At 36.2% G+C, this 27951-nt stretch overlaps 1 protein-coding gene and 1 long non-coding RNA gene across 12 annotated transcripts in view; one reads left to right on the forward strand and one right to left on the reverse strand.

Moving 5' to 3' along the window:
• Positions 1–26675, forward strand: LOC309635826. The gene is made up of 2 exons (XR_014249048.1): positions 1–21439; positions 22770–26675. It is a non-coding gene; the product is annotated as an uncharacterized lncRNA (long non-coding RNA).
• Positions 1–27951, reverse strand: part of CABCOCO1 (ciliary associated calcium binding coiled-coil 1) — a 196206-nt gene that overhangs the window by 113815 nt on the left and 54440 nt on the right. The window lies entirely within an intron of this gene.

Here is a 27951-nt window from a genome sequence, read left to right on the forward strand (position 1 = left end):
AAAACTTACTCCCAAACCTCAGCGACTTACAACTCCAATGGTTAATTATTGTTAATTATTGGTTGTGGTGCTGCTTCCTGATGTTCACTCTGGGATTCAGGTGATGGAGAAGCACAAGCTGGCTTTAAGAGCTTCTTCCCATCTGTTTCGTGACATTTCAGCTCATATTTTATTCGCTCAGACAGGTAATGACCAAGTCTAATTTCAATGAAACCGGGAAGTATAAGCCTCCCCAGGTAGAAATAGAAATGGGTGAACAGTATTACAATCTGCCAAAGGTATTAATAATGCCTTCCGTGCTGTTGATTGTTGATAGGTGCTCACCAGGCTGTGGAGATTCTCATCCCTATGTAAATAGATCTTTAAGTTTTTTGAAGATGTTGTCTGTTTCATGCCCAGAATTCTGATAAATACTGTGGTGTTCACTGAGTCTTTTACCACTATTTCTGAAACTTCAACATAAGGTAGTTTTTCTTTCAGGAATAATAAAAAATTACATTGTTTTATACTTCATTAATTAGTAATTTGGCCTTAATTTTATGCTCAACTGAATTCAATACTCACCAACCATCTTTCATCCTGTGACTTTGCCACTTGCCATTTCTGTATTTTTTATTTGGATGATCCTCTATATCAGCTGGATTGTGTTGACAAATGGATTTTTCAAAAATGTTACCTGGATACCTGGGACATACGCTTCCTCAAACTTTGTATGTTTGAGCTGATTTCATATTGTCTGGAAGTTTGAATACCAATTTGACTGAGTGTGCAATTCTAGAGTCAAATCTCTTTTCTCCCAAAACTCCATTGACATTATTCTACATTCCTTGGCATCTAAAACTGCTAAGGAGAATTATTAAGTCTGCGTTTGTTGGTTTCTACCTCTTCCTTTATTGGTGACTTATTTTTACTGCTTGAATGCTTTAACCTTGAAGTTCAAAAACTTCACATGGAGATGTCTTGGGGTTTGTCATTCTTTACCTTTTCCTTCTAGGACATTGACACCTTTTGTTCTTCACCTTGCAGGACATTTGGTCCTATCTAAAACATCCATAAGACATTTGGTCCATGCCTAAAGGTCCTTGAAATTTGATCTTATCCAAACATCCATGAGTATATTTGGTCCACGCCAAATGATCTGGACTAATTTACTGTCTTCCTTCACTCCAGAAATGTTATTTCAACTTATCTTTAAATAATTTTTTTTATTCCATTCATTCTGCTATTTTCTTCAGATGTAGCAGTCCTATGTACATCAGATCTCCATTGCATCTCTTGTAAGTCTTGTCTCTGTGTCCTTTCCCTCACATTTCTAGTGTGATTTTCTAAAGCTGGCTTTTGATGTCATGGATTGGTTTTTCTACAGTGTCATTTCTACTCCTCACTATTTCTAAATATTTTCCAGTTTTTCAGTGTCATCATTTTTCTCCCTCTTTAGAATATCAGTTTCCTTTTCATTCTGTTTTATATATTTAAATGACACGTGTTTCCTTAATTTGGGGGGAGGGGAGAACAAAGCATTAAGTTTAAACTTTTTTCTTTAGGGTAAATCTTCTTCATCTATCTTTAGGGGGTCTATTTTTTTTCATTCCTTCTTCCCTCCCTCTCTTCCCTGTCGTCTTTCTTTCTTATCTACCTCTCCTCCTTCCCTCCACCTCCTCCTTCTCTTCCTTTATTCTGATTTTTTTTTTGGTTGTTATTGTTAATTATAGATCCATTTTTTAAAAACTGCTTACTTATTTTCGATTGAGGGAATTTCTGTCTGATGCCCATTAATGTCCCCTCAAATCAGTAACTGGAAACTAAGGAGCAAATCACAAAACAGGATAAACTCCTAACACAGAGAAGCATCCTCCAGTTCAGGAGTTTAAGAAAAAGCTAGAGAAAAACACGGGAGGAAGGGTCTCATACTCTACAGCTTAATGTTTGCCCCAAGATAGCACCGCTTTTGATTAAAAGGACAAGTCAGAGATAACAGCCTGCTGCTTGGAGAAGCCATTTCCCAGCTACTGACAATCTTGCTTATCAGCAGTAGAAGACTAGAACCTATGCTGAGTATTTTCTGGCTTTTCAAAGCCAACAACAACAAAAACGTGGGAATCTTTAGATATTCTGTCATATGTCACCTACAACTCTGTTCTGTGTTCATAAACTAGAGATTTTAGGCTTGGCTCTCAGTATCCTTTCTCAATGTGGTCTAAATAGAATTGTACCTAATAGTTGCTTGGTGGAATTATAGTTTTCTGTTTAGGCCTAACCTTTTTAAATTTAAGTTGGAAATCAAAGAAAAGAATTCTGTAAACATGCCTATATGTCATTACCTTTCCAAGAAGTCCATTATAACTTTTGTAATTCGTTTTATTAAGACCCAGGAAAGCAAAGATCAGACTTAATGTTTGGTTTAAGATACAGGAAGTCATGGCTTTATTAATACTTCCTGAAACTCTGAGGCACTTAGAAGTAAATTATATATTGGAATTATTTTGCTCCATTAGTAAGTGTATCCAAAAGGTAATTTATTTAACCTAATGACTTTCTATAAAATTAACAAAGTGTTTTCAAAGCATATTTATGAAATGAAAAGTAACTGCTGAAAGTTTTTCATTGGCAGTTTTGCTGGACTTTTTATTCTGAATTGGAAATCAATTTCTCAGCACCCAGAAGATATAGGCATTGGGTAGAAATTAATATTTTTTGTGAGAAATGTACCCCATCAGAGTAATCAAATTTATTTCCATGACAGAGTGACAAGCTGTTAGGTCTCATGAAATAACACCTGTATTTAATACTTTTCATTAGATGAACTTACAGGAGCTTTTCACAATGACTTGGTAAATATTTTGTTTTAAACTTAGTTTTTTGAACTTTTTCCAGTAAACTGTCTACTTCATGAACTGACATGACCAACTTGATTCCCCACTTCGGAAATTAAAACACACACACACACGTATGCACACACATACACACGCAAATTCTGACCTTTGCTTCATGCTTAAATAATAATCTCTTTATGGAAAACCATGCTATTTTTATAACTTTCTTTAAACAAACCGAGGTTACTTTCACATATAATTTGTAACTGTTTTAATTTAAACTTTGTTGATTGTTTTCCAGTGAATGGACTACTTTTTGGACTGAAATGAACAGCAGGCTTAGTTGCTGTGACACTGTGTAGCCCTAACCTGCCTCATGATCCTGACTTTGGAAACTAAAACACCTACACACATCATCGTGTTCATGGACACAAATATACACCCAAACTCTGACGTTTGCTTTATGTCAAAAATAATAATCTCTTTATGGAAAAATCATGCTGAATTTATGGCAAACAAGTAAGAAGATTTCATTCCAACTGTGCTTCGGGAAGAATTTTCCTACGTTAAAACTCAGTAAAGTTCCTTTCAGTTCATTAAATACTCTCACAGTCAAGTTTGAAAATGGCTTCAGGTTGCTTATTGCACCAAGCTTGAACCACACAGACTAGCATTCATTTAGAGATTGTCATAATCTAGTCTACCTTACCCATTAAATTGTATTTTCCAACACTCTCCAATATGTAGCCTTGCTCAAGATGAATAGTCTCTTCCCTGTTATCTGGTTAAAAATGTAACAATTATCTTGCTTCCATGACCTTGCTCATACTGTTACTAATTTCCACTTTCTCAAATCTGGAATGTTCTTTGCTAACCTTTCTAAATTCTGCCCTTCTTGTAGGTCCACCTCAATTCCCAATTCTTCAAACAAAATTTTATTTTGCTGTTATATTTCACAGTGATTCCTCTCTTTCCTGACCTTTTATTTTTTAAACTAAAGCCTTCCTGTTAATTCCCTAAATATTTAATTTTACCTTTTCAAATAGACTGTATATTCTCTGATGTCAGGTACCATATTACACATTTTTATTTTTCAACAGTCATAAAGAGCATAGCACTGAACACATAATACTTTTTGGCTGTCAAACAAAGGTATCAGTAATGTGTTTACTTTTTTCTAATTATAATAGTAGACTATTACCTCTAGGTAGAACACAATTTTTTAAAACTAAATTATTGGGACTTCCCTGGTGGCGCAGAGGGTAAGAATCTGCCTGTCAATGCAGGGGACACGGGTTTGAGCCCTGGTCCGGGAAGATCCCACATGCCACAGAGCAACTAAGCCCGTGTGCCACAATTACTGAGCCTGTGCTCTAGAGCCTGTGAGCCACAATTACTGGGCCCACATGCCACAACTACTGAAGCCCGTGCACCTAGAGCCTGTGCTCCGCAACAAGAGAAGCCACCACGATGAGAAGCCCACACACCACAACGAAGAGTAGCCCTCGCTCGCTGCAACTGGAGAAAGCCCGTGCGCAGCAACAAAGACCCAACGCAGCCAAAAATAAATAAATAAATAAATAAATTTATTTAAAAAAAAAAAACAAAAACTAAATTATTGTCAGTCTTTGCTTCTCCTGTATGGGTGGTTAAAGGGTTTAACATTATATTAAAAACTATTCTAAGGTAATTTGAAACCCTGGAAGTTCTAATAAGTCAGAAAATGGATGATTTTGTTTTAAAAAATCAGAATTAATGAGATAGACCATACTCCATATGAAAATGGGAAATGTAGATTCTAATCTGGGAGGAAAGATGCCCTTTTTTTGTTTTTCTAAAGTCATTTCCTGAGTATGTTCTTAGAGTCTGGCTTTCCTCATCATGTAGCCAACTTATGTCAGAATTTCAGAAGTCTTGGAAATGTTCGGGGTTATACAGGTTACATTTTCTTTTTCTGCCTCTTTGGTTTCCTTTGTTCTTCATTCCTTGGTTATTTCTTCCTTTTCTTCAAAACCTTGTAGGGCAGTTAGGAGGATAAAGTTCTCAGAGCTGTGCCTGGCATATAGTTAAGAGCCATGTAAGCTTTAGCCATTGCGTTATGTGTTATTTTCTTTTGTTTCTTTTATTATGACATCCCCTGCCCCCCAGCCCGTCACCAACATGAGCCTGGTAAAATATACACAAACATTACTTAGTGTCATTTTGCCTATTTGTATTTTAAAAATATAATTAAGGATAAGGAAGAAAGAGGCAAGCCAAATGCCCTCAGAAGTACCTAATATCGGCCTATTAGAAAGTTTAAATTTTATTCTAATCTTCCTCAATAAATGATTACTAATTATGTCTCATGTGTAAAGCAATGTGGGGGAGGCACATATTATTCAGAAATAGATGCTGGTTATTTTCTACAATATGAATTTCTTCTTTAAGCAACTAGAAATAATGTTATTTAAAATGTAGAGGAGATAAGACTTACATAAATAATTCAAGGTTTAAAGTTAAAAGTGCCCCAAGAAAGGTACAGATAAAACGAGAGTTCATCTGTTTTATCTGGGGGAAATGGAAGAACTATTTTCAGTTTAGGGGGTTAATAATTCATAAAAGAGAGAGGATTTGAAATGAACTTTGATGACAGAGCTAGTTTTGGACAAGCATACATTTGAGGAAGGTGGGAAGATGTGATGGGTTATGGATGGCTGCAAATCCTCTGTCACTCCCCGCATTGAGAGGGGGAGTTTATTTCGCCTCCCTTTGGAATCCTAGCTGGTTCTGTGACTGCTTTCCCTGATGCAACATTGTCGAAGTGACACTGCCAGTTCTGAGCCTAACCTCCAAGAGGACTGGGAGCTTCCGCTTCCTTCTTCTTGCAACCCTCACTTTTGGGATCCAAGGACCCTTCAGAGAGCCCAGCTAGCTACATGAGAGACTATGTGTAGAGACCATGTGGAGAGAGGTCAGCTTCCAGCAGTTTGCATTTTCTTGATGACTAATAAAGATGGACATATCTTTTCATTTGGATATCTTTTTTTGTGAAGTGTATATTCTAATTTTTGCCCATTTTTTCCTATTGGTTTCTCTGTCTCATATCTTACTGATTTGTAGTTCTTTATCTATTTGTGAATATGTCTTTTATCACATATATTTTACGGCAAATATTCTCTCCCAATCTAAAGTTCTATCCTTTAAATTGTGTCTTTTGTTGAAAAAAAGTCCTTAATATTAATGTAGTACAGTTTATCAACATTTTCTTTTATGTTATTATTTTTCGTGACCTGTTTAAGGCCATGATGATATATTTTTGTTTTCTTCTATAAGCTTAAATGTTTTACCTTCATGTTCAGATCTACAATTCACTTGGAATTGACCTTTGTTTATATTGTGAGCTAAGGGTCCAGATTCATTATTTTTCTTTTTTTTTAAATTATTTTTGGCTGTGTTAGGTCTTCGTTGCTGCGTGCAGGCTTTCTCTAGTTGTGGTGAGCGGGGGCTACTCTTTGTTGAGGTGTGCACACTTTTCATTGCGGTGGCTTCTCTTGTTGCAGAGCATGGGCTCTAGGCACGCGGGCTTCAGTAATTGCGGCGTGTGGGCTCAGTAGTTGTGGTGTGCGGGCTCTAGAGCACAGGCTCAGTAGTTGTGGTGCACTCAGTAGTTGTGAGCTACTCAGTTGTTGAGCTAAGCTGTGAGCTTGCGCTCAGTAGTTGCTCTGTGGCATGTGGGATCTTCCCGGACCAGGGCTCAAACCCATGTCCCCTGCATTGGCAGGTGGATTCTTAACCACTGCACCACCAGGGAAGTCCTATTTTTCTTATGGAATATACACTTCACCCAGCATCACTTATTGAAAAGACCATGTTTCCCCCTCTGCATTTTATTGCCATCTTTGTCAAAAACCAAATGACCGTGTAAGTATGGTTCGCTTCTTGTACTTTTTAATTCTCTTCTAGTGGTCTATTTGTCCATCATTAAGTCAAACACAAGTTGTTTTAATTACTGTAGATTTATAAATCTTGAAACATTGAAACATGGTAGTATAAACCCTTCAATTTTGTTCTTCAAGATTGTTTCAGTTCTTTTTTCCTTTTGAGATTCTTTATACATTTTAGAATCAGATTATCAATTATATGTACAAAACCTGCTGGAACTTTTAATGAGATCACCTTGAATATGTAGATAAATTTGGAGAGAACTGATATCTTTATTATATTGAGTCCTCCAGTCCATGGCCATTGTATATTCCTCCATTTGTTCATATATTCTTTTAATTTCATTCAATAATGTTTTGCAGTCTTCTATGTACATATGCTTTACAAACTTCCAGTTTGATATCTCATTCTTTTTGATCCTATTATAAATGTTGTCATTCTATTAAGTTTTATTTCCTAATTATTTCTTGATGATATACAGAAAAACATATTTTGTATATTGGTCACATGTCCATTGATTTACAAAATTCTTTTATAAGTTGCAATAATAATTCTTCTGTAGATTCTACATATACAACTGGGTCATCAAATGTGAAAAATAAGAGCTTTAAATCTTACTTTCCTATTTCTATACCCTCAATTTTTTCCTGCCTTATTGCACTGGCTAGGATTGGCAGCATATCCTGAATAGAAGTAATGAGAGGAGACATCCTTATTCCCATTCTCAGGAGGAAAGGTTTCAATATTTGAACATTAATTATGATGATTATGACCATTAATTCTTCTATTACAGATTTGCTAACAGATTTTATAATGACTGGGTGTCAGATTTATGAAATGATTGTTCTGCTTCTAATGAGAAGATCATATGATTGCCCTCCTCTATTTCAATGTGGTAAATTTCACTGATTCTCAAATATTAAACAAACCTTGCATTCTTGAAATAAACAACTTGCTCATTGTGTACTATCTTTTCATATATCATTGGATTTGATTTGTTAACAACTTATTTAGAATTTTTGCATGTATGTTCATAAGGGAGATATGTCAAGAATTTTCCTTTCTTCTAATGTCCTTGTTAGGTTTAAGTATGTTGATCTTTTTCTGAACTCAGAAAGCTCATATAAGATTAGTTTTATTTCTTTCTTAAACATGAAGATACCTGACCTTGGAAATGTCCTTGTGGAAAATATTTTAAGTTAATTTTAAAAAAATTAATTAAATTCAATTTCTTTGATATAGAGCTATTAGAATTTTCCAAATTTTGTCATTTTATCTAGTATGAAAATTTAGGTTTAATGTTGCTTATATTGTCTTCTTATTATCTTTTTAATGTCTATATGATCTTCAGAGATGCCCAATTTATTACTGACATTGTATTTTGTGCCATCTCTCTCTATTTTTCTTAGTATTGCTAGGAGATTATCAATTTTATTAGTTTTTCTAAAGAATTACCTCATAGATTTCTTAATTTTCTCTACTGGTTGTATATTTTCTATTTCACTAATTTCTGCTCTTAGTTTTATTATTTCCTTGCTTATCCATCCTTTGAGTGTAATTTGGTATTTTAAATTTTTATTTCTTTAACTTGGTCTCTGGCTCAGCTGTCTGGGAGCCTTCTGCAAGCATCCATAAAACTGTGACAGCTAACTTGTAAAGTATGTAAAATTTCAGTCCCTTCACAGATCTTGACAATACTATTCCCTTATTATGCTTTCAATATTTGTAGAAATTTTAGTGATGTAACCTCTATTATTGCTGATATTGGTAATTTTGTCTTCTCTCTTTTTTCTCTGCTCAGTCTTGATAGAGATTTATCAATTTTTATTGACCTTTTAAATAACAGCTCAGCCTTTTTTGTTTTGTTTTGTTTTGTTTTATTGGTTTCTGTTCCTGATTACTGGTTTTCTTCTGTTTCTTTTATGCTTAATCTTCTCTTCTTTGCTAGTTTCTTAAGGTGGAAGTTGAGGTCAGAGATGTAGGACTTTTTGTTTAATGCTGTAAATCTCCCTGTAAATACTGCTTTAGCTCTATCCTACAAATTTTGATTTTGTTTTCATTTTCATTTAATTCAAAATACTTTTAAAATTCCTTTTTGATTTTTCCTTGATCCATGGGTTATACTGAGAACTGTGTTACTGAGTTTATACATATTTGGGTATTTCTCTTACTGATTTCTAATTTAATTCAATTATAATCAGAAGACATATTTTGTATAATTTGAATCCTTTGAAATTAGTTAGACTTGTTTATAGTCCAGAAATGGACAACCTTGTAAATATTCTTTGTGTACTTTTAAAAGAAATGTTTTCTGTTGTTCAATTATGTCAAGATATTTCATAATATTGTTCAAGTCTTCTATATTTTTACCAACTTAGTTTTCTTGGTGTTGAAATAGCCCACTATAATTGTGAATTTATCTATTTCTCCTTATAGGTCTACTCGTTTTTGTTTCATGTATCTTTTGTTAATAAATTTTAAATTAAAATTTTAAAAAATTTATTTATTTTTGGCTGTGTTGGGTCTTCGTTGCTGCGCGTAGGCTTTCTCTAGTTGAGGAGAACGGAGGCTACATGCAGTGAGCATGCTTCTCATTGCGGTGGCTTCTCTTGTTGTGGAGCATGGGCTCTAGGTGCGCAGGCTTTAGTAGTTGTGGCTCGCAGGCTCAGTAGTTGTGGTGCATGGGCTTAGTTGCTCCGCAGCATGTGGGATCTTCTGGGATCTTCCTGGACCAGGGATCGAACCCAAGTCCCCTGCATTGGCAGGTGGATTCTTAACCAACTGCACCACCAGGGAAGTCCCTGTTTCATGTATTTTGAATCCCTATTAGGCACATAAATATTTAGGATTGTCTGTCCTCTTGAATTGACCTCTGTATCATTATGAAATGATCTTCTTTCTCACTGGTCAATTCCTTGCTCTGACCTCTGTTTTATCTGATATTTACAAAGCCATTCCTCCTTGCTTTTCATTATTTTAAGCATGGTATATATATTTTCCATCTTTTTACTTTTAACCTATACGTGTCTTTATATTCAAGGTGTGTTCCTTGTAGGCATCATATAGTTGGCAATTTTATGATCTTTGCCTTTTATTTGGGTTGTTACATTTAGTGTGATAATTCATATAGTTAGGTTTACATTTCCATTTAATGTGAAAACTGATATAGTTTAGATCTACCATCTTGCTATTTGTTTCTATTTGTCCCATAAGTCCTTTGTTCTCTTTTTCTCCTTTTTCTATCTTCTTTTGGATTAATTGAGTATATTTTTATTTCATTTCATCTCCTCTGTTTGCTTATTAGCTATAATTTTTTGGTGTGTTTTTGGCAGTTGATTTAGTGTTTAACAGTACACACCCTTAATCCAGTCTACCCTAAGTGATACTGTACCACTTCATGTACAGAAACTTATAGCAATATATACTTCCATCTCTCCCTTCTTGGCCTTTGTGCTATTGTTGTCATACATTCTGGTTTCTTTATATGCTATAAGTTCAACAATACATTGTTTTTATTTTTTCTCAAAACAGTCAAAAGTTTAAAATTTTTAAAAATTATTGTATATTGGCTCACATATTTACCCTTCCAGTGCTTTCATTCCTTTGCATAAATCCAGATTTCCATTTGGTATCATTTTCCTCTGCCTGAAAGACTCCCCTTAACATTTCTTGTAATGAAGGTCTGCTCATGATGGATTTTTAAGCTTTTGTATATCTGGAAAATATTTATTTCACCAGCAGTTTTGAAAGATATCTTCACTGGATATAGAATTTTAGGTTGATAGTTTATTTTCTTTTAGTGCTCCACTGCCTTCTGGTTTGCAGCGTTTCCAAGGAGAACTCTGTTCTCATTCTTACCTTTGTTCCTCTGTGAGAAACAAAGGTAATATGTTTTTATTCTCTGGCTGCTTTTAAAAGGATTTCTCTTTATCACTAGTTTTTAGCAATTTGATGTATCATAGATTAGTTTTCTTTATGTGTCTTGTGTTTGAAGTTTGCTGATTTTCTGGGATCTGTGAGTTTATAGTTTTCAGGAAATTTGGATAAAAATTTGCAACTATTTCTTCAAATACTTTTCCCCCTCCTCCCTTTCTCTTTCTAGGAATCCAATTACACATATACTCGGCCTCCTGAAGTTATCCCACAGCTCACTGACTTGTTTTATCTTCCTCCAGACAAGCAGAGAGTGGGAGCAGAACACCTCAATCCACTTATGGACTAGAAAATCATGGGTCTGGTTTTCAAACATTGTAAGGCTAAGTGTACCTTTAATTCATCCTCACTCCTAGGATATAAGGGTAGGTGTACCTTTAATTCACACTCCACTCCAGGATCCCAACTGACCAGGACCCTTCCCTCTCTTGGTTTCTGAACTTTAATTAGTTATGCTCTCAGCAACATAAGACTCTAAAAACTCTGCTCTGCTCTATGGAGGCTCTCTGCACAGCACTTGAGTCATTTTTCCTGCCACAGCTCAAGAATTAGCATATACCTGGAGTGGATGGCTGTCATAGAATGTTAGGCTCATTTCTATACACCTACCTTCTTCCTTTGATCTTTATCTCCTAATCCTGGTACCCGTGGCATGCCCATACTCTAATTTTTGTTTTCTTAGTCTTATGAACTTGCCAAAAGTTCTATTGGCTTCTTTGCTTCTTAGGGACTGCTCTCTGCCTGCTTCTCAACTTCTTGCCTTGTACTTCCTAAAACAAATGCCCCAGGAGACAAGCAGTGCACATACTTGGGCTTACTTCAAAAATACTGGGCTCACTTCTCTCTGGGATCATGGCCTCTTAAGTCTTGACGGCCTTGGAAGATCTCCAAAGCCTTCAAATGGATTTTAAAAAATTTATCCACTTTTTTATTTGTTCCTGATTACAGCATGATCTGTTACAAGATACTCCATCAGAGCTAGAAGCAGATGTGCCAAAATGATTATTTTTTGATGAAGTATTTTTTACATTGGAAAGATACATAATTATTTGTAAAATTTATGCTTTATTGTTTAATGCCCCCAAAGAACATATTTCCACTGTTTTGAAAAGTGAGAATATTTTTGAGTTTACTTTATATTCAGGGAATATCAAAAGCATCACAACTGCTTTTAGGATCCAAATTGTGTTCAACAGAAACTTAGGGTTTCTCTAGTTAACTATAAGAGCTCCTTAAAGAAGCTATTGTAATAAAGTCTCTATCATCTCTTTCTCTGTATCTATGTCTCTACACACCACACACACACACACACACACTCACACACACACACTCACACACACACACACTCACACACACACACAAATTCAGCATCTCAAGCCTCCAGGCACAATGCTGTATTAGGAACTGGAAATCTGTGGCACAGAACAAAAGGTTTCCATTGACTATATATACAAAAAACTCACTGGAAAATTTATTTAAAATAGTAATTAAGTGAGTTTCTTCTTGTTTTTGGTGAATAAAGGCATTACATTCTTAAATCATTCTGTCTTCATTTTGAGGTAACAAAAATTTAAATGTACAAATTATATAAAATGCTTATTTTATGAAGTCACTCATGCTTTAATTCACGTCCTTCACCCTTTAATTCATTTTATCATTTTGAAATGGCAAGTGGAGCTTATGTTACCACAAACATTTCCTCTAATCTGAAAAATGTGTTTTTTGAAAAGCCACTCGACGCAAACAAGGCTCTAAGTAAAGCTTCTTTTTCTAAATCAGTTTACATTAGCTACATTTTAGATAGTGATACAGTGCTGAAGCCCTAAGAAAAATGAGAGAAATAGCATTGAGTTTGTTAATTATATATATTTTTTCTCTTTTTGAAGGGAAGAAAGGAAGTCAGGCCAATAGTGATTTAAATGACTTTAAAACAAATTTTTCCTTTTTTTGTCTTTTGTTTTTAGTGGTTTATTGGTTGTCAGAGTCCCTCTAGGTATGTAAAAAGAATTTGTGTAAAGGCATTGATTAGTGGATTTGTGAATGTGTGTAAAGGCACTATGCATTTACTGTGAAAATTTAAGTAAGTTTTTATGGGTATGGCATAAAGCTAATAAAGCAATCCATATATTTTAGCCATGTTTTAATTAAAGGTGACTATCTTAGACTGACTTAATTCCAAATGTCTGGCCTTATTTTAACTTAATGGCTCTATGTCTAAGCAATAATCTAATTTTAAGCTTTTTGTTTATTCCAAGTAAAGTCAAACAATATGTGCATTTGTTAAGAATAATCTTTGGGCCACACTTGAGTTGATGTATCCCATTAGAAATGATTTGGGGAGTCTCTTTTGAATAACCTATCTAAACTGTCTCTCCTTATGATTTGTAGAAATAAAAGGGATAAAATTAACTATCTCTTCTATTCAAAAGTAACTGTTGAATGTTAAATATTTTCCACATCTATCCATTTTGGATTTATTAAAATAAGGTTCAGAAGTGGGGCCTCTTCCAAATTCTTAGAGCATTTTAACCATAAAAGGCTTAAAAATATTTTGCAAACTCATGGGCAGTAATCTGATATTCAGGTTTTTTAAAGAAATGAATGGGGTATAAGCTTTCAAAATTAGAACTTCATGTGTGATCCACCATAGAAAACATTATTTCAGTGCTTATAATATGCCAGACACTTGAGATACAAAGAGGGAAAGAGAAAGGGAAATAAAATGTATGTAGTACCTCCTATTTTCCGGATATTTTAATTGTTATCTAATTTATTTCTTACAGCACTCCTATGAGAATAAGAGGTGTTATCTAATTTTACAGATGAGGAACCCACAGCTCAGTAGAGCTAAGTAGTTTGTCCATGGTTCTAAAGGCAGCAGATGGAGACTGAATTTAAACATAGGTAGAGGAGTGGAAAGGAAGGTAAATAATAAACTGACCACTTCCATTTCATTTTCAAAAGAACACACTTATTCATTCAATTGCTCACATGGCTGGTGTCTGGTGTGTGTCTGTCTATATGTTGAGCACTGGGGATTTATATAACGAGACAAGTAGACATGCATCCTAAACTCAAGTGGCCTGCAATACAGTATGAGATATGAAGTTATAAGAGCTATGAGAGAGGAAAGCCCAAAGTGCTTGAACCCAGGGGAAGGTAAACTGAGTTAGATTGTTAGTTGAGTCATTGTCCTCTATTTTGTTAATCCTCACAACTAAGGGAGGCAGATATTATTTCCCTCATTTTGTAGATGAAGAAATTGAGCTGCATAGAGATTAAGAGAACTGTCAGTGATAACCCAACCAGTAAGTGGGGAGGGCTTACCTTTGAACCAAGCTTATGTATCAGCTTCTGTTTCTACCTTGTGCCAAACTTGAAATAAGACCCAGTACTTTTTTGTATCAATTAAACAGAGAACATTCATTAAAGCGTTAGTAACCAGTATAGATTTTACTAGAGATTTCTTTAAAAAGGGGGTTCCATTGCAGCATTCTTTTCTCCCTACTATTATTAAAAATTCATTTAGTGGTTAAGAAAGTATAAACGTGTCATAGGAACCGCATGTGTGATCTACATACCAAACATGGTTCCCAGCCTCTTACTCCCCTGCTCAGAAGTCAGCCTACAGAGAACCACCACCATCGGGTGACCAGTGATAGTAGTGACCCCTCACCAATGCATTTCTTAATGCCTTGATGAAGAGTGTATGTCCTCTGGACACTCCCAGGGGTAATGGATAGCAAGTGGCTAAATAGGTTGTACATTATTTCATCACCCTGAACTATCTGAATTCTTCCCCTACATTATAGCATGGAAGTTCTAGCACATCATTCTAATTGACTGTAGGCCACCACTGAATTCATCCATTGGTTAGCCAGCCCAGCAGACTAATACAGCCACTCCTCGGCATTCAAGTCATACTTTCGAGTCCTGAATCCTGAGTGAATATATCAATACATTCATCCTGCTCAGCCTCTACTGTTTCATCATTTGTTCCATTCTCTTTTGTCTGATACCCTTAAAGTCAACTCAGCCGTGTTCCTCCGTGTTGCATCCCTATTTCCCCCAACTCCTGCCCAATAAGTTATCTGGACAGTAAGTTATCACACACATATGTGGGCAGTCAGTTCAGAATCCCATTTTGAGGGTCTGTTTCCTGAGGCCACTCTTGTTACCAATTACTATACAGTCAGGGTTCTATGAGAAAATGGCATGCTTGGTAATTGAGGAGGGCTTTAAAAGGGGGCTATTTACAAAAAAGCAGACTGGCTTGGGGGAAAGTGACAAGGATGGTTTGGTACTCTAACTGTTCTCATCCTGGGGCCAAGTGGGGAAGGGAGGGAGCAGTTTCCAGAATACAGAGAGAAGAGCTGTACAGACAGGCCAGGAACTCTAACCTTCTGTAAAGGCCACACCCAACATGCAGTGACCCAACAGGGAGAGAGCTGGGAGTAAAACCACCTCAGCCTCTCTCTTCTCCCACCCATGTCCCTGCACTGGCCCAGCTAGAAGTCAAAGGGTAAGGAGCCTATTGATGATTTCCAAAAATGTTGGTTTTCTGAGGCACAGAGTGGGGTAGAAAAGGGCAGAAAGTGGATCTGGGGGGGCAAACAGAAAACATCTAAGCACTAGGCCAAATATTTAATGCAGGATTATTTAGATAACTAGATAACTGATTATGTTGAATAGGTGACTGCACTCATTTTCTGAAAACAGAACAATTAAATATTCAGAACTTCAGCCAGAGTTTACCTTAAGGAACATTTCAAGGTTTGAAAAATTTACATTTATATCCGAGTTATGTTCATTTAATGATCACATTACTTCAAAACATTCATTATTTAACAAAGAATAATGAAGTACTTTCATTGCTCTTTTCTCAGTATTGGTTGTAACTTAATATACAGTACAGCATCCATTTTCATAAACTATATAAGCTGAAGATACATATTTGGTTAGCAGTATTTATCATATAAAAAAGAACATCATGGGGTTGCTGGATAGAAAGCATAAAGAATTTGAAAGGATTGTAAAAGTGATGACTAATTTATAATAACTTTGTTGTAATATTATTTCTATTATCTTTTGTGTGTGTGTGTGTTTGGAAGGTAATAAAGTTAAACTGTGTTCTATTTTGTTTGTGTTTTAATTGCTTGAACTTTTGTGGGTAATCAATATAATGACATGCTGCTTAACTTAAAAGTGGTCTAAACTGTCTTTTTCATTCAAGGCTTCCTTTGGTGCCCCTAGGGATTAAATCAAAGCCTTTGCAGAAGTTTGGGACACTCTTTAAGCATGTGGACCTTAGTCCTCAGGTTTCGTATCTCTAAGACATGGTTAAAATGTTGCCTCCATCCTATAGTTGTTGTGAAGATTGTTGACTTAAAGTTCTCAGACAGTTCCTGGCATATAGTAAATGCTCGACTAACTTAACTTCCCTTCCCTCTACCCTTTTGCCTAGATAACTCCTGCTATCCCCAGGTCTCCACCCAAAAAGATAACTAGCTTAGAGGAGTCTTCTGTGATCCACTAATCCTCAGATTAGAGAGCACGCTCTAATCTCCTTTTTTACAATAATCTGTATTTTTCCTTTACAGTACTTGGCTTGTAATTATATGCCTGTGAGTTTATTAAATTAATGTCCATTTTTCTTGCTAGACTGTTTAGCATTATGAGTGATTGTGTTTATTTTGCTAACCAATGCCACATATTGGTAGTAAAAGTAACATTTGTAAACAAACAAACAAACAGTAAGTTCCCAGAGTACTTAATGTGGTAGGTGCACTGCACTTATTTAATAAACATCTTGATTATTAAAGGCGACAATAGACAACAACCTGAAGATTACAGGCAACATCTACAACTGGAAATGCATTCAGAAGACAGTGATCTTGAGCCTATAATTTGTTCCTTAAGGCAAAGTACTTGATAAGCTTAAATTGCACAGCAGCTTTGCCCACTGGAGCTGAAATGCATAACTAGTCCTGTTCCTGAAGCCAAAGGGCACATTGAGTCCAATATCTCCTGGTGAAGTTATATAGTTATCAGTAGTAAGCCTTGCTTATAAAAGGCTTAGCTTCACACACTTAAACACGTCTCTCTATAATGCTAGTCTGAACTGTTAAAAAAATACTGTTTTTCAAATAATTTTTGTTTGCACACATCAAAACAAATTAAAATTTGGTTATACTATGAACAGATATTGATTAAGCACCTATTATGAACAGGAGCAGCCTGACACAGGGGAGGGAAAATGAAAGATGAAGAAGTGAGCACTTGGAGGGTGACTGAAAAAAGGGGCAAAAGAGAGAGTGTTCAGCTGCTGTGGTGAGTGGGAAATGTATTAGTTATCTGTTGCTAGGTAACAAATTACCCCAAATCTGGGGGCTCAAGAAAACAGTTAGAATAACATCATTCTGTGAGTCAGGAGCCTTGGAGTGGCCTGGCTGAGCGGTTCTGGCCCAGGGTTGCTCGCCATGCTGCAGTCCGGCTGCAGCCATATCAAGGCCACCTGGGGGAGGATCCTCCTCCTGGCTCATTCTGTGGCTGGTAGCAGGCCCTGGGTCTTTGCCCATGAGCCACTCGAGTGTCCTCACGACACAGCCACTGGCTTCCCCCAAACAAGCCTCATGGAGACAAGACAGAAGCCACAGTTTTCTAACAGCCTAATCTTGGAAGTGACATCCCATCACTTCTGCCATATTCCACTCTCTGTAAGTGAGTCACTAAGTCCAGCCAACATTCAGGGTGAGGGGAATTAAGCTCCACCTCTTGAGAGGAAAAGATTTAAAGACTTTGTGCCCTCACCATGCGGCATACGGGAATCTTAGTTCCCCGACCAGGGATCGAACCCGTGCCCCCTGCACTGGAAGCGCGGAGTCCTAACCACTGGACCGCCAGTGAATTCCCTGTGCACATATTTTTAAAAGCAACAGCGGAAACTCGGAGGGATACAGGAATATACTGATCTCTTTGTGACGTCTTATGGATAATGTCGGGGCTGACCTTTTAAAGAAAGCTAAAGATATAAAGAGTCACCATTTCCCTCAAGCTCCTAGGAATCAACTGCGAGTTTATGTGTATGTATGCGTGGGTATGAGTGTGTATCAAAAGGCACGGGCAGGCCTCAAGGCAACCCAGCTATAGTCAGATGACGTATATACTAACATTTCAAGGCACAATGCCTCAGTGTCAAATCCCAACAGTGGTTTACAGGAGGGAGAATTGAGCATGGCCTATGGAAGTCAGGGATGGCTTCACAGAAGAAACATGAGTTGTTCCAGATTATAAATATTAATATGTGACATTTATTTAATATATTTTGCTTTTTGTTAAGCAAAAGATAATTTAAGTCAGATTTCCATTGTTTAAGTGGAGCAAAATTATCTGTATTCATTTGCTAGCTGCATGTGTCATTTTTTTCCCATTTAAAATACTTGATCTCTTTAGCTGAAAGCCTAATTACTTAAGCTACTGTGTATTGAATAAGGGCAGAAAAACATTCTCTGAATAATGGTGAGTCTACTCTACTGGTTCTTCCTCTTTTTAAAGTGTGTGTGTGTGTGTGTGTGTGTGTGTGTGTGTGTATCTTCCCACAAGCATTGGCACATTTATATGATCCTGTGTGTACTGGGCATGCAAATCCTGAAGTAAAGGAAAGTAGGTTGCTGCCCCCATCTAAATTCTTATTAGTCCAAAAGCCAAGCTCTGGGAGGTACGAAACTCCATATTCATCACTGAAACTTGCCATGTTTGCTGTGGTCATTAGTGCTTCAAGCAAAGAGAAGAAATAAGCAACTAAAAAAACACAAAAAACAAAAAGCCCACTCTACCTCATCTACCCTTATATTATTTCCTTGATCAAGCACAGAGCTAGTTTGCCACAGAAAACTTTGGGTTTTTTTTCCCTCTTCACTTCTATAGTGTCAATGGTGCTGATGCAGCTGCATAATTTGCATAGAAAGTTGCTCGATTCTGTAGTCAGAATACCAATAAGGTGGCCTCTTTCTAAGCATGTTTATTCTCTCTTGATTGACTCTTCACTTGCATGCTTTTCTGCACAATGCATACTTACTTGCATATTCTCAGCCATCTGTCAAACACTCACCAAGCCTTAAGGCTGGCCTCGTAATCAAACTTGAACACTCAGGAAACGTTGCCATGTGGCCCAATATTATAGAACTGTGACCAAAATCTTCTTTATAAGAAAATAATCAATAAAAATATATCATCCTACAGTCTTGGTTGACTTACATTTGATTACATAAATTTATTAACAGTTAAGTCTGCATTCACCAAGATAGAGCTAGCTCTATATTTATAGTAAATGACTTCCTAGTTATAAACAACTGCAGTTTTCTATCCACACCAACTGTAGCAGTCCAACATGATTTTCAGTCTGTAGAAGGGAATCTATTTTGTCATTCTATTAGATATGCTACCCAGAATAAGACAGGCTTATAATAAATTTGGGACTTTACCACCGAGAAGAATATTTAGAAGTATACTTAAGGGAAGAATAGGACAAAATAGTTTAAATTCGAATTGTCCTAGGAAATTCTAGAAAAATCTGGGATAGATGGTCACATACCCATAGATGATCTGGCTCAATCTCACATTTAATACTATAAACTTTACAAAATATCTTTCAAAAATCATATAGTTAAATTTAGAATATATTCAATGAAGATATAATTTATTACCTCTCAATTCATTCAATAAAATTTATTAAGTGCCTTTTGTTTGCCAGGACCTGCGCTAAAGTTGGTAGTATAAAAGTGAGGAAGACATGGGCCCTGCGCTCCCACACCTTAACCCTTCCATTTCTGGGTATGTCATTCATTATTGAGACAGTGACTGCATATACCTACACAAGACCTTCCCCCAGAAGAGCTAGCCAATGGTCTTTCGTCTGCATCTGGAAGTTATGCAGACAAGACACATCTCTTTTTTTTTTTTATCCTGTCAGACTGTTAGATTTGAAGACAGCTATTATATCTTCTCTGAGTTTTTTCTTCTTCAGAGACCTCTGGTCCTAGAAAATCCAGGTTATTTTCCTCTGAACGCATTTTGATTTGAGTATGTCCCTTTTCAAATGTGCATTACTGAACCTTATATAGTCTATTTTAGACATGTCTGCACATCTTAGAGAAGATTGAAAAGGTGGCTTTTTCTTTAAACCAGAAGCTTGGATTTTTAATGGGTTCTGCTAAGTATGCAATCACAGAATAGAGACATATTGATTTTTCTTAGACTCCATTCATCCCCTCACTTCTTGCCATCTATTGGCTAGGTAAGTATCTTAAATTATAGAGTAAATCCCTATAGCTAGAGTCTTTGTTTTCTAGGTCTTATTGTGATCACCTTGGACATTCTGGTGATTTATATAACTCACGAATAATAAGATGCTCATCCTACGTAGCAGTAGAACCTTTTGCTTTAGGGAAAAAGAACACTGCCTAATTACATAAACATGAAATGCATCTCTTCAAAATAGAACAGACATTTTCATAATGTTATGCAATCTTTTAAAGTTAAATAAGCAAGAAAAAAGAAATAATGCTGAATAAGGAAAATAAAGGGAAATGGAATAAAACTTTGCTAATTTAAGTCTTTACTGTTAGAAAACAGCTGCATGTTATAATACATGCTGATTGTAAAAAATAAATTCAGGACATATAGACAAGTGTAAAGGGCAAACAAAGATTATCTGGTATACTATCAACATCAAATGACTACTGCTAACAATTTGATGTATGTCCTTCAGGATCTATTGTCTATATATACCTACATAGATATGGATATAAAATTATAAATTGCAATCACAATAGACACATTTAGTAGCCTGTTTTTTTCACTTCCTTAACATAGTGTGAATAACTTTCCATCATGAGTATAATACTATATGAGTACTTTTAATGATTACAGAGGTATATTACATAGAGACACCACACATTTTGAACACTTCCTTCTAATAGACCTTTAGGTATTTCACAGTTTGAGGGTTTTTGTTTTTGTTTTCTATCATTAAAAAACCCTGCACTGATAGTGCTGCCCATCGCCTGATTATCTTCTTGGAATAAACTCAAAGAAGTATAACTGTTGGCTCAAAAGGTAAACATATTTTAAAATTTGATATACCTTGTCAAAGTGCTCTCTGGAAAGTTTACAAATTTACACTCCTACCATCAGCTTATGTGAGTGCCAGTTTACCACACTCTTAAGACAAGGTGTTATCATTTTAATTTTTGAGAATCCGATAATTTTTGTTTAATTTGTATTTCTTTGAGTTCTACAAAGGGTGAAATCTGTATAAGTTTATTGGCTATATATATATTTTCTCTTCTAAATACGCTTTGTTATTTTTTCCATTAGTATGGTTACCTTTTTCTCATTGCTTTGTAAGAAATCATTACATACAATATTAACACTCTTACGCCTTTCTTCCACCCATGCTGTAAATTTTATTTTTAGAGTGTGTTTGATTTTTGTCTATGGTGTTTCCCTCCCTTCCTTCTTTTTTCTTCATTCTTTAAAAGACGTGTCCCTCAAACAGCTATGAGGGAATAATGGATTTGGGTTGGCAGAAAAAATGCTGAGGATTTTAGGCAGCAGGAAAAGCTTACTTCAAGGCAAAAGTAAGTAGAAAACCTGTAAGTATGAAAAGACCAACCTAGCTCAATCAGAGAACTGGTCACAGAGGAACTGAGATTAATGTTAGTGGGCCAACAGATGGAAAGACTTGAGTGACAGGTTTAAGAGTTTAGGTGCCGCCAGACACTATCAAACTCTTAGAGGAAAACATAGGCAGAACACTCTATGACATACATCACAGCAAGATTCTTTTTGACCCAGCTCCCAGAGAAATGGAAATAAGAACACAAATAAACAAATGGGACTTAATGAAACTTAAAAGCTTTTGCACAGCAAAGGAAACCATAAACAAGACCAAAAGACAACCCTTAGAATGGGAGAAAATATTTGCAAATGAAGCAACTGACAAAGGATTAATCTCCAAGATTTACAAGCAGCTCATGCAGCTCAATAACAAAAAAACGAACAACCCAATCCAAAAATGGGCAGAAGACCTAAATAGACATTTCTCCAAAGAAGATATACAGATGGCCTACAGACACATGAAAGAATGCTCAACATCATTAATCATTAGAGAAATGCAAATCAAAACTACAATGAGATATCATCTCACACCAGTCAGAATGGCCATCATCAAAAAATCTAGAAACAATAAATGCTGGAGAGGGTGTGGAGGAAAGGGAACACTCTTGCACTGTTGGTGGGAATGTAAATTGATACAGCCACTATGGAGAACAGTATGGAGGTTCCTTAAAAAACTACAAATAGAACTACCATACGACCCAGCAATCCCACTACTGGGCATATACCCTGAGAAAACCATAGGTCAAAAAGTGTCATGTACCACAATGTTCATTGCAGCTCTATTTACAATAGCCAGGACCTGGAAGCAACCTAAATGTCCATCGACAGATGAATGGATAAAGAAGATGTGGCACATATATACAATGGAATATTACTCAGCCATAAAAAGAAATGAAATGGAGGTATTTGTAATGAGGTGGATGGAGTTAGAGTCTGTCATACAGAGTGAAGTAAGTCAGAAAGAGAAAAACAAATACAGTATGCTAACACATATATATGGAATCTAAGGAAAAAAAAAAAAAAGGCCATGAAGAACCTAGTGGCAAGACGGGAATAAAGACACAGACCTACTAGAGAATGGACTTGAGGATATGGGGAGGGGGTGGGGTGAGATGTGACAGGGTAAGAGAGTGTCATGAACATATATACACTACCAAATGTAAAATAGATAGCTAGTGGGAAGCAGCCGCATAGCACAGAGAGATCAGCTCGGTGCTTTGTGACCACCTAGAGGGGTGGGATGGGGAGGGTGGGAGGGAGGGAGATGCAAGAGGGAAGAGAAATGGGAACATATTGTATATGTATAACTGATTCACTTTGTTATAAAGCAGAAGCTAACACACTATTGTAAGGCAATTATACTTCAATAAAGATGTTTAAAAAAAAAAAAAAAAAAAAAAAAAAAAAAAAAGAGTTTAGGTGCCATGTGATCTGTGATGGAAACCATCTTTAAATTATGCTCCTGCCATTTATCAATTATTTTACTAGAGACAGATTCCCTGAATTTCTCTTAAAAGATTTATATTTAGGGAGGGATGATTATTTTTCTGTGCTTTGGAGAAAGAGGACTAGAAGTCTGATAAATTGTATACTCAAGCAACAACCATTTGCTTTAAATGATAGATTCTAAAGTCAGGCACACATGTCAGGCAGAGCAGATAGAGTTATTTTAACACAACAATTTCTGATTGATTTTCTTTAGCAACACCCAATGTGAGTAGGTCAAACTACAAATTACGTCCTATATGATTTTCCCTTCCAGCAGTTTGCTAATAGGATCATCCAACAACAACAAAAAAAGCCTTTTTCAAGATTAAAAACATCATCTGGATAAGTTTAGATTATTTTGATAGGTACATCTCAAGGGTAAACTAAAGAGAAAAAAGATACCTTTATAGCTACGCTTCAGTTGACTTACTCCGTTCCAAAATACGATCAGACACTCAAACGTTGTTTTTGCTTTTTTTTTTTCCTTAAAAGGGTGAGTGTTTATATAAGCCTCATATTTTGTTTATTCAGGACACCATAATTTTATAGTTTAAAGAAGGAAAATAAAATTTATATTTCTATCTGGTTATCTTTCCCCCCAAAAGCTAACATTTTTAAAGTACAGTGTCATTAACACCCGTAATCTGTGTGGGTTTTGAAATAATGAAGAAAAAAGTATTTTCTTTAGTTCGTTTTTGCTTTAGGAATAAGTGATCAGAACATAAAATTATATACAATTGACATTCACTGATTTTTAGAGACGTTTGAATTTTCTATATTTGCTGACGTTAAGTGGTATTATTTTGGGTTATGAAAGGCTGCCAAAATATGACTCTAGGCAAGGTAACCACTTAGGTATATTTATCATTCTCTTTAAATATCTTTCTAAGTATGCCATATTTATAATAATCGGATTCTGCTACAGTACCACTTTTGAAAACAGGGACTCCACCAACAGCTGTGCCAGCTGTGTAATGCACAACTCCATTAATCACACAGACCACGATGTGAATGGTGCCCCCTGGAGTTGTGCAAAGGGGGATTGTGTGAAAATGTCCATGTTATAAGGTAAAAGTCTGAAACATTAAGTATTTTGGCCTAAACAGTTAGAGATAAAATTACATCTATTACATTTGTAAATTAGGAAAACTATTAAAGCAGTCTTAATCTTATGAAGTTTTTTATATTCAAACACAAATATGAATATGTGTGTGTGTGTTTAAATACGTATATATAATATAACCTTTGAAAGTACAAATGATCCAAGATTTCATGTGTTGTCACTTTGGTGAAATTAAACTGAATAAATATTTTTTAAATGTGCTATTTATACATAATTCATGATATCAATTTTATTTTCTTAGGGAAAATTTGGGATGTTACAGCACAATACCAGATTTTTAATCTATAAATGACTTTTCAGCTAAACCAAGTTTATACTTAAAATTAAAATATGGCAGCAACACACTCGTAAAGTAATTTTATGGATCGAGAGTTCACCTATTTTTTTTCTATTCAGTCTTTAATTTTGTAAACACCCAGATGATAACTCTCTATCTGTCAATATATTAGTATGGAAGCATGTTTATATGCCTGCACTTAATTTACAAAATGTGCCTCACTACTTCTCAGGAATGAACTAGGGAACAATTTTATTATTGTACAAGTAATACAATGTGGATGAAGACATCCACATTGTAGAAGATTAACATAAATCTGAAATATACAGAATAAAATGTCCATCTTCATATCCTATCCAACTCCTACTTTTTCACTCACTTGCCCAAAGGTATGTCATGTTAAAGATTAGTTCAAATCCTTCTAGCCCTTTGAGTCTTTACTATCATTTACTTTTTTTAAAAATTAATTTAATTTATTTATTTTTGGCTGCATTGGGTCTTTTGTTGCTGCACACGGGTTTTCTCTAGGTGCGGTTAGCAGGGGCTACTCTTCGTTGCGGTGTGTGGGCTTCTCATTGGGGTGGCTTCTTTTGTTGTGGAGAACGGGGTCTAGGCAGGCTTCAGTAGTTGTAGCATGCGGGCTCAGTAGTTGTGGCTCGCGGGCTCTATAGTGCAGGCTCAGTAGTTGTGGTGCACGGGCTTAGTTGCTTTGCGGCATGTGGGATCTTCCCAGCCCAGAGCTCGAACCCATGTCCCCTGCACTGGCAGGCGGATTCTTAACCACTGCGCCACCAGGGAAGCCCTTTCCTATCATTTAAATGCATATACATGTCTATATATTTTCATGTTTATCTGCATTTAAAAATAAATGGAAACACTATTCATATTGTTCAACTTCTATACTTTTTTCACTAAACGTGTGTTTGAGATCTTAACCATACATCAGGATCTGTTGGATTCCTTCTAAAGACTGGATAGTTTTCTATAGTGTGATTATACTTCATTTTATCTAACCATTCCCCTTCTTATTTACTTTCTGAAATTATTAGCTGTTATAAACCATGCTTTGATGAATATCCATGAATAAAAAGCCTTATATAATATGAGTATGTCCAAACAGATGATTCATGTAAGTAGATTGGGGGAGACAAAGGATATTCCCATTTGATTTTGCTAATCTGCTCTCCAAAATGGCTTTACAAATTTAACTTCTCACCAACCTCTCACCATAGAGTTGTGTTTTCTTGCATCTTCATTAATACTGGCGGTTAATCAATCTTTTTGTTATTAGCCAATATTATAGTTGAAAAATAGCTTTTCTTTTCTGTAAAGTATCTTTATATCTGTTCATCAGTAATATTTACGGTCTGTTCAAATTCTTTGCCATGTTTCTGTTGTCTTGTTTGTCTTTTACTTATTCTCTAAGAACTATTTGTGCATAAAATAATTTTGACCTTTATACATTAGTTTGCAAAAATTTTCTCCAAGTTCTGTTTTTTTAAAATAAATTTATTTATTTATTTATGGCTGCATTGGGGCTTTGTTGCTGTGTGCGGGCTTTCTCTAGCTGCGGCGAGTATGGGCTACTCTTCGTTGTGGTGCGCTGGCTTCTCATTGCGGGTCCTTCCCTTGTTGCGGAGCACGGGCTCTAGGCTCACGGGCTTCAGTAGTTGTGGCACACAGGCTCAGTAGTTGTGGCTCGTGGGCTCTAGAGTGCAGGCTCAGTAGTTGTGGCGCACCGGCTTAGTTGCTCCGCGGCATGTGGGATCTTCCCAGACCAGGGCTTGAACCTGTGTCCCCAGCACTGGCAGGCGGATTCTTAACCACTGCACCACCACGGGTGTCCCCCAAGATCCTTTTTTTTTTTTAATATTTATTTATTTATTTGGCTGTGTCGGGTCTTAGCTGCGGCACGTGGGATCTTTCATTGTGACGCGCGGGCTCTTCATTGCGGCACGTGGGCTTCTCTCTAGTTGTGGCACATGGGCTTAGTTGCCCCACAGCATATGGGACCTTAGTTCCCCGACCAGGGATCGAACCTGAGTCCCCCTGCGTTGGGAGGCAGATTGTTAACCACTGGACCACCAGGGAAGTCCCTCCAAGTTTCTTTTTAAAAACACTTTTCTTGGGGCTTCCCTGCTGGCGCAGTGGTTGAGAGTCTGCCTGCCATGCAGGGAACATGGGTTCGAGCCCTGGTCTGGGAGGATCCCACATGCCGCAGAGCGACTAGGCCTATGAGCCACAATTGCTGAGCCTGCGCGTCTGGAGCCTGTGCTCCGCAACAAGAGAGGCCGCGACAGTGAGAGGCCCACGCACCGCGATGAAGAGTGTCCCCCGCTTGCTGCAACTGGAGAAGGCCCTCGCACAGAAACGAAGACCCAACACAGCCATAAATAAATAAATAAATAATTTAAAAAAACAAAAAAACAAAAAAACACATTTTTCTTCATAGTATCTTTATTAAGCCATTAGAAAAATTTAGGCAGCCAATCATACAACTAAATTTAATCTCAAAATTAAAAAAATTTTCCTCCATATTTTTCTCATGTTTTTACATGAGAAATTTTAAATTTAGCACTTTAAACCAATGGATTTTATTATTCCATTTTTCTCCTCTACTAGCTTAGCATTTATTATTTATGCAATGCTTACTGTAGAGATTACAATATACATCCTTAACTTATTAAATGTTTATAAATCAGTACTTTTACTTTTCTCAAAAAAATGTCAGAAACAAAATACATTAACCCATTTACCTTACCTTCCTTTCAATGTATAAGGTATTATCATAGTTTATTTTAATTCTCTATGTACTTTAAACCACATAAAATTGTTTTTTAATTCATTTTACTGAAGTATAGATGATTTACAATCTTGTGCTAATTTCTACTGTACAGCAAAGTGATTTAGTTATAAATATACAAATACATTCTTTTTCATATTCTTTTCCATTATGGTTTATCACAGGATATTGAATATAGTTCCCTGTGATATACAGTAGGACCTTGTCATTTATACATTTTCTATATAATATTGGGTTGGCCAAAAAGTTCATTTGGGTTTTTCCATAACCTTTTACAGAAAAACCTGAATGAACTTTTTGGCCAACCCAATAGTTTGGATCTGCTAATCCCAAACTCCCAATCCTTCCCTCCCACATCTCATTCCCCTTTGGCAACCACAAGTCTATTCTTTATGTCTGTGTGTTTCTGTTCTGTAGATAAGTTCATTTGTGTCATATTTTAGATTTCACATGTAAGTGATATGATATGTTATTTGTCTTTCTCTTTCTGACTTACTTCTCTTAGCATGATAATCTCCAGGTCCATCCATGTTGCTGCAAACGGCATTATTTCATTCTTTTTAATGGCTGAGTAATAGGCCATTGTATATGTGTACCACATCTTTATCCATTCATCTGTCAATGGACACGTAGGCTGCTTCCATGTCTTGGCTATTGTAAACAGTGCCGCAATGAACACTGAGGTGCATCTATCCTTTTGAACCATGTTTTTCTCTGGATATATGCCCAGGAGTGGGATTGCTGGATCATGTGGTAGCTCTATTTTTTAGTTTCTTAAGGAACCTCCATACTGTTCTCCTTGGTGGCTATACCAATTTACATTCCCACCAACAGTGTATGCGGATTCCCTTTTCTCCACACCCTATCCAGCACTTACTGTTTGTAGATTTTTGATGATGACCATTCTGAC

This window comes from Balaenoptera borealis (assembly GCF_965194805.1).
Source record: "Balaenoptera borealis genome assembly, chromosome: 10".
Taxonomy (NCBI): Eukaryota; Metazoa; Chordata; class Mammalia; order Artiodactyla; family Balaenopteridae; genus Balaenoptera; species Balaenoptera borealis.